Source organism: Tenrec ecaudatus, chromosome Y (assembly GCF_050624435.1).
Source record: "Tenrec ecaudatus isolate mTenEca1 chromosome Y, mTenEca1.hap1, whole genome shotgun sequence".
Classification (NCBI taxonomy): Eukaryota; Metazoa; Chordata; class Mammalia; order Afrosoricida; family Tenrecidae; genus Tenrec; species Tenrec ecaudatus.
This window is the reverse complement of record NC_134549.1, coordinates 327325-334494: the sequence shown is the minus strand read 5'-3', so window position 1 is coordinate 334494 and position 7170 is coordinate 327325. Positions and strand designations below refer to the sequence as shown.

The 7170-nt window shown below is 43.0% G+C and overlaps 1 pseudogene; it reads right to left on the bottom strand.

Annotated features, from left to right (window-relative positions):
• Positions 1 to 1958: 1958 nt before the first annotated feature.
• LOC142435618 (melanoma antigen preferentially expressed in tumors pseudogene) lies at positions 1959 to 3428 on the bottom strand (annotated as a pseudogene).
• Between the last annotated feature and the right edge of the window lie 3742 nt (positions 3429 to 7170).

The window sequence follows — 7170 nt, the reverse complement described above, 5'->3', positions numbered from 1 at the left end:
TGCCTGTTATAACTGAAATATGTTGTGCTCCCAATAAAATGATATACACATATATTAAATACTATAGATATATACGTTATATAATTATATAATGTATGTTTTAACATTTTCTTTAAATAAATATGGACAGAGAGCTCCTTATAAGTTTTGATGCTGAGACTTTGACTTATGTTTTTGCACATTTTCAGGAAGGAACAATACCTCCAAAAGGACAGTGAAAAAAGTTAAGATCCTTGACCCAATGGATTGACAGTGGCTGTACCAATGGCCTCAAGTGAACAAATAGCTGTGAGGGTGGCCCAGGCCTATGCACTGGTTCCTGTAATGCATAGGGTCCATATGTATTGAGCTGACTCATTGACACCTAACAGCAGCCATGTCCTCCATAATTGAATTTACAATGTGCTCTGAGAGATAACAGTGCTATTCACATCCCTTCACTGTGAACAGAGAAGGCCTATGACTGCTGCTTTAGCTAGTTCTCTGCCTCAACTTGTTAGCTACACTACCTGTGCAACAAGCCAACACATGGATTGTGTCTATAGAGCTTGAGGTTCCATGGAGACCTGCTTAATCCCATTGCTGGTGCTTACACCGCTTGAGCTTGAGTCTGGCAGATCCTGTCATCATGCATTGCTTGAATTTGTTATCCCATTCAGGACTGTTTGGCTAAACTCCTAAACTGTTGACTGTTGGTTACTCGCCCTACTCATTGCTGCCTATGTGTGGACTCTGCTTGATTTGCCCAAAAGAAGACTCACTTGTTTCTTGATCTTGGAACCAGCAGCCCTCATAAGTTTAGTGGTTTTCCAGTATATTAATTGTTCCACAGAGGGAGTTGAACTCAGTCCTTTGTACTACTGTTTGGACTAATTAGCTGTTATATTTCTTCATACTTCAAAACTACAGACACACACACAGACATCTGAAATCCTAAGTGTCCTGGGTTTTCTTTCTCTAGAGAACCTCCCTAACAAATGCAATATTTTCTTGTGGAGGACTTCTAGGATATATCAGCTCATACACTTTGATGTGCATTACTCATGTGTGAATTCCATTGTTCTACTAGCAGGCACAAGACTTGTACAATTAGCACACTCGCCACCCTCTGTTTGGCACATTGCCACTTTTCAGGTGTTCCCTGGAAAGTGTTATGTCAGACATACCTCCTCTACATGCAATTATTCATTCCCTCCATCCATCTGGTGGAGTTATGATTCTCCGTGGTTTCGCAGCTGTGCAATGATGTCAGTTTTAGAGCTCTGTTGTCTTCATGGTTGATATCAAGATCTGGTCCCCATTCTTCTTGCCTGTTTCTGTTGAATAGAACAAGCACAGGCTTTGCTCTGCACAGAAACACTAGTGAATGTACACGAAGCAAAAGTAGGAATGCTTAGGTTTGGTCATCTTACTACAGTAGAAATAAATACCACAAATGCAATTATTTGAAAACTGATGTTTATTGTCACCTATTCTGTTAGGAAGCAGAAGTGCAGGGCACGGTATAATGGATAGGCAGTGGGGGTTTATCTCAGAAGGATATGGGTGAAGGTGTTGCTAGATTGCACCATCCAAGTGTCTGTAGTACTAAAAGACCTCCACTTTTCATGACATATGTTGCCTCCTCCTTGCATGTGTCCACAACCATGGCCTTGATTTATAGGGATACCTTGCTCTTGGCTATTGCTTTTTGATAGGCATCCACATGGTTCTTGTCTGATGGCTTATCGACCTTTTCCATCCCTTGTATACTATGGATGGAATGCAATCAAAGGTTAACTTCAATCAAGCCGGTCGTATCAGATATATTCTTTTTAAGTCATGCCCCCAATATCACTTTTAATGAGACCTAATCTCCAGGAACCCAATAAGAACCTCATTAATATAGGAAATACTAGTCTTTCAAAACTGATATTGAGATAAAAAGGTATGACTAAAAAAACCACCAGAGTCACATGTCATTGATAGTCCAGATGAACACAGATTACATCACAAACTTTGCGACAACATCTGTAAGTAAATCCTACCGACTGGTGCCTGTTGATCTGCAGGGTCAGCCTCAGCTCCCCCATCACCTCTTCAAGTGTACCCTGGTGCAGCGTTCCTTGGGGGTCCACATAGCAATGCAGAGGGACAGGAAGCTGTAGAAAGGTAAACTTGCACCTTGGGACAGTGTGAAACAGTAGGTCCTGTAGGACAGCCATGGACACTGGGTTTCCACAGAGCTTCAAGGTTCTCAGTTGAGAGCAGGCACTCAGAGCAGGCAGCAAATCTCTGAGGTCAGAATCTTGGATGCCACAGTCAGCTAAATCCAGGTGAAGCAAGGTGGCTGAGACCCTGTTCAGCAGAGCAAGGAGGAATGCATAACTGAGGCCACCCCAGAGTACACCACTGAAATCTAGGGATGTTAGCTGACTGGTGCAGTGACACGAGGACAAGTATGTCAAATCAAGGTCCAACACCATGCAGTTACTCAGGCAGAGGGTCTCCAAGGGGGTCTGCAAGCATCTGAGGAGCCGGTGGAGGCGGTTATTGAAGAAAACGACAGAGTTCAAGATGAGGTGCTGGAGCTGATAGAGACTGAGGAGCTGAGAGGTGAATTGGTCAAGTAGCTTGTCCACCTCATCCTCATCCCGAGGGAGTGTGCAATACAGGGTACATCCAGACAGAAAGAGTGTATGTAGCTGTACCATCCGGGCCAAGTAAGGAGCCAACCAGGTAAGGCTGTGCAGATCCCATCTGCCATGCACTTCTACCTCATGAACAGAGTCCAGAGACACCATTTCCAAGATCATCCCAGTAACAGGAAGTTGTGGTACATCCCCCAAAAACTCCATCTTCCTACAGCACAGGTGAAGTAGATTCTTCCTCTGCTTTATTCTTTCAATAATGAAAATGAGGAATTCACCTGGGACTTCCTGAAAGCACAGGTCTATGAGTACCTCCACAGGTGTCAGGTGCTGATCCTGCTCCACTGACATGAATTTGCCCCGCTCTTGAGTCTGAATTCTTGGATGGGTGACCTCTGATTCGTCTGACGATGTCACAGAGGCACTAGACTGGGATCCTGCCCACACGTTCCAGAAGTTGGTGTTTGTATTCATCCGTAAATCCAACACTTTGAGTTTCACTCTCCTGGGGTCAAAATTGTGGGCAAGCAAGATATCCAGCCCATCTACTGCAGCTTTTAAGATGCCATCTGGAGACTTACAATCCTCTAATAGAGCACCCAGGGGGAGGTGAATGAAGGGCCAGGCCCCAACCATGGCCTTCACCATGTCTCTATGACCCCCAAAAACAGCTGCCATGAACAGAGGTGGGAAGAGTTCTCCGGGCATCCAGTTCAGAGCATCAATGGCTGTGGCTTTGTTTTGCAGCACACTCTGGATGGCTAGGTCCAGGAGCCTGGGTGGGTTCCCGTTGTTCATGGTGATCAAACTGTTCCAAAATGAATTCAGACCTGTGAATGCAAAAAGGGTTTTCTAAGAACTCTTTGAGAGATAATTTGGTTGTTTGAGCCCTCCAAAATATGGAGCCCCCTCTCCATAAGCTACTAAAAAAGGAGTTCTCATACAGTGCTACTGAATGGCCAGACTTAGGTCAGGGGCTCAGATTTTGGAAGTTTCCTCTCTGGAATAAAATTGCCAACAGGTTGTTGCATGGAAGACAGGTAGGTGGATGTGGACAAATCAAAGATAAGTAGGGCATATGGTGTTTGCTTTCTCAAGTCCACAGTCCTGCAGGTCAGATGAAAGGCCCAGATTAGCACAAAGTTAGAGTACTTAAACATGAGGGAGAAGACCCCACTACTTTCAACCTCTTGGATCCTGTTAAAATAATTCCATCTCAACTGACTATTTTTTCAGCAGCTGGCCCTTTCTGCATTCAATTTCTAAATATCTATCTTGAGACGAGTGGTACAGGAACCCACACTCATTCTTCAGATTTATGCCAGTATGGACAGAAGTGCAGATAATAGAAAACTCTTATTTTTATTGTTTGAAAAACATTGGTTATTGTTAAGAGGTGGGGATTTACATCTGAGATTTCCCATTCTGATAATCAGCAATTTATTTATCATTCCCCCCTAAATTGCTTTTAACTATCCATCTCCTGCAACCCCTGCTACTACACATAGCCAGAGGGTTTCCCAGAGGCAAGGATCACAGGATTGCATGTCACATATTTTGAACATATTTCCTGAGGGTTCAGTCCCAGGAAAGGACATTGTGGTTGTTAGGTGAGGAGGGGCACCACAAAAAAGGAAATCCCTTATTGAGATGGATGGACCCAGTGGCTGCAACAATGAACTCAAGCACAGGAACTATTCTGAGACTGTACAAGATTGTGCACTCTTCCGTCCTATGATGCATAGGTTTTCTATGGCTTGAAATCTACTCAACGGCACAAAAAAATCACAGCCAGAAAAGATGTTGTCATATTTCTGGAACAAATTTTGTAGCTCACACACAATCCTTTACTATTGAATGGCTTGTCCTTTGTGGTCGCACATGTGAGATACTTCTATAAATGCTAAACAAAACCTAAGCCTTAAAGAGCTGACAGGAAAAGGGGTATCTTGAATCACAGACAATTACATGGCTCACTAGGCAACACAGACAAATGCAAGTGGAACAATTCAGGATGATCACAGACCAGTGGGTACGTCTTGAGGATTCAGTGGTAGTGGAAGCATCTAAGCGCTGGCAGGGGACTTCAAGTGGCTCCTCTTGTCACCAGGGCACAGGGTCTATCAGCATAGTGTCGTGTGTCTTTTCAGTGGTGAGTCTGAGACTCCTGTCAGGGCAATCTCCAAGGGAGTGAGTACAGAGAGTGAGTGTGTCTCCTACCTCTAAAGAAGAAATTGAGGAATTCCCAGAACCCCTAAGGAAGACCATGCCTACCCAGAGGCCTCAATGGCAATGACCTTATTGAAAAACTAGACTCTACTCATTCAGTCTTAAACCTCTCCAGCACCAAATTGACACCAGATTATCTAATTACCACAATCCCCAAACCTCCTGCCTTTGTGAGTCATTAATAAACTATAGCTATATGTATCTTCTACTGTCCAGTCTATCTCTTACCCAAATTTCTGTGATTCATCCAGCCCAGGAGTGGGACAGTGTATACATCCATCATTGCAATCAGTTACCCCATTTCTCCCCTTCACCACATACCCTTTTGACCCTCATGGCATTGCTGCTCCTCTATTTCTGAGGATGTAACTCAGGGTAGGTTGATCTATCCAGGAATCCATGTATTGAAAATGTTTATCTGTATCAGCGTTCATGTTCTGGTTTAGAAAGGTTTGTCAAAAAGACAACTGAAGTCATAATTGTGGGGGGGAGAATGTTGAGTAAGTTTCATCTGTGTCATACTATAACCTGGATGAATCATCTGTTCTGTGTGACCCTTCTGTGAGGGAATGTCCAATAATCTATAGATGACTCTGGGTCTCCACTCTGACCCCTTACTTCACATCAAAATAATTGTTTTTCCTCTTCTGTTACCTGGTCCTGTCGGCAGCTGGTGAATACAGGCTGGTGCGCGTCTTAAATCTTGGCGGTAAGCTAGATGACCGCTTGTTTAATTCAAGTCTTTTAGCCCCCAGATGCTAAATCTTTCAATAGTCAGGCATCATCAGCTTTCTCCACCACACTTGTTTGTGTACCCATGTCTTCAGCAATTGTGTCAGGAAGTTGAGCAGCACACAGTGCCAGTTGAATATAATAAAGTGTTCTTGTATTGAGGGAAGACTTAAGTAGGTACCCACAGTCTGTCTGCTGGATTAATACTTTAAAAATATAAATGTGTACATAGACCAATACACCTATCTGTATATATTAATATATCTACATATTTGCATGTTTACATTAATACCTATCTATATGGCTTTTATGTCCTACTTCTTTCCTCTACTTCTTTTTACTTTACTTTCCTTCTGCCTCACTATCATGTTCACCCTTCATTCCACTCCCAGCAATTCATTTGGTTTACATTACAGTTGATCAAACACCACCTGGCTTTTACACTTTTATCCTTTAGTTTAGATCTCTTGTTGTTCCCTTGTCTGTGAGTTTGTTGGCTCCCCACTCCCTTACCCTGCCGCCTTCCCTCTCATGCCCCAACCACCACTCTCAAAACATTGGTAACATTTATTTTTCCACATAACTCTTCATCCTGTCTGTCTTATATAGATGAACACATATAAAAAGAGAAAGGAAGGGGGAAAAAAGGGATGAAGGGACTATAAATAGTTCCAGTTCTATCTGCTGACTTATATGCATATCCCACAGCCACATCTGGGAGTTTAGTCTATTTGGGGGATTTCTTGGGGTCTGTGTTCCCTTTGTGATTCACTCTGCTGCAGGGAGTTTGGGCCCATGACACTTCCCACAGTATAGCCACGGTTGTCCTCTGTAGTGCAGTGAGTCAATGAAGGGATGTCCTGTCTTGTGTCGAGGCTGGATCTTAAGTCCTCTCTGCATTGGCTGCTCCTAGCATAAATGTGAACCAGGAAGATTGGTGGGCCTGGATGATTTCTCGCTCTTTCTCCCTTTCTTCCTCCTTCCTCTAATTCTCAAATATATTGTCAGGAAGATAATTACCAACTCTTATACTATAAAGAACTACTTGACAGTCTACCATTGCAAGTGGTAGCATATTAGCAAGAACCAAAGGAGCCCCAGGAATAATTCAACCTGCAGTGTTTGAATTAGTGAAAAATAGGCTCCAGTGTTTGATCAAATACCCATTGAAAATATTTCAGAAAGCAGAAAAAGCAACAGAGGCACAAACTTGACTAAGGCAGAAAATCACCTGGAAGAGAGGTACCTGATCAGCTTCCTGAAAGAGACCCATATTTGTGCCCATTCCAAAGAAAAGTGACCTACTAGAAAGCTCAAACTGGAGAATGCTATCATTGATATGACACCCCAGTCAAGTTTCATGTAGGATCATCCAATGAGGACCTAGAGATCCTGGAGCAACAGCAGTTTAGCTGAGTTGAATTAGGGTTTTAAGAAACAGAAGAAGGGCAAGCATGATCATGGGGAAGGAGGAAGGTAAATGGAAACAGAGGAGAGATCTAGGAAGCAAAGCTATAAAAGTATAAACACAGATTTGTATGCACATAAATATATTAATTCATAAATTTAGGTGTATTGG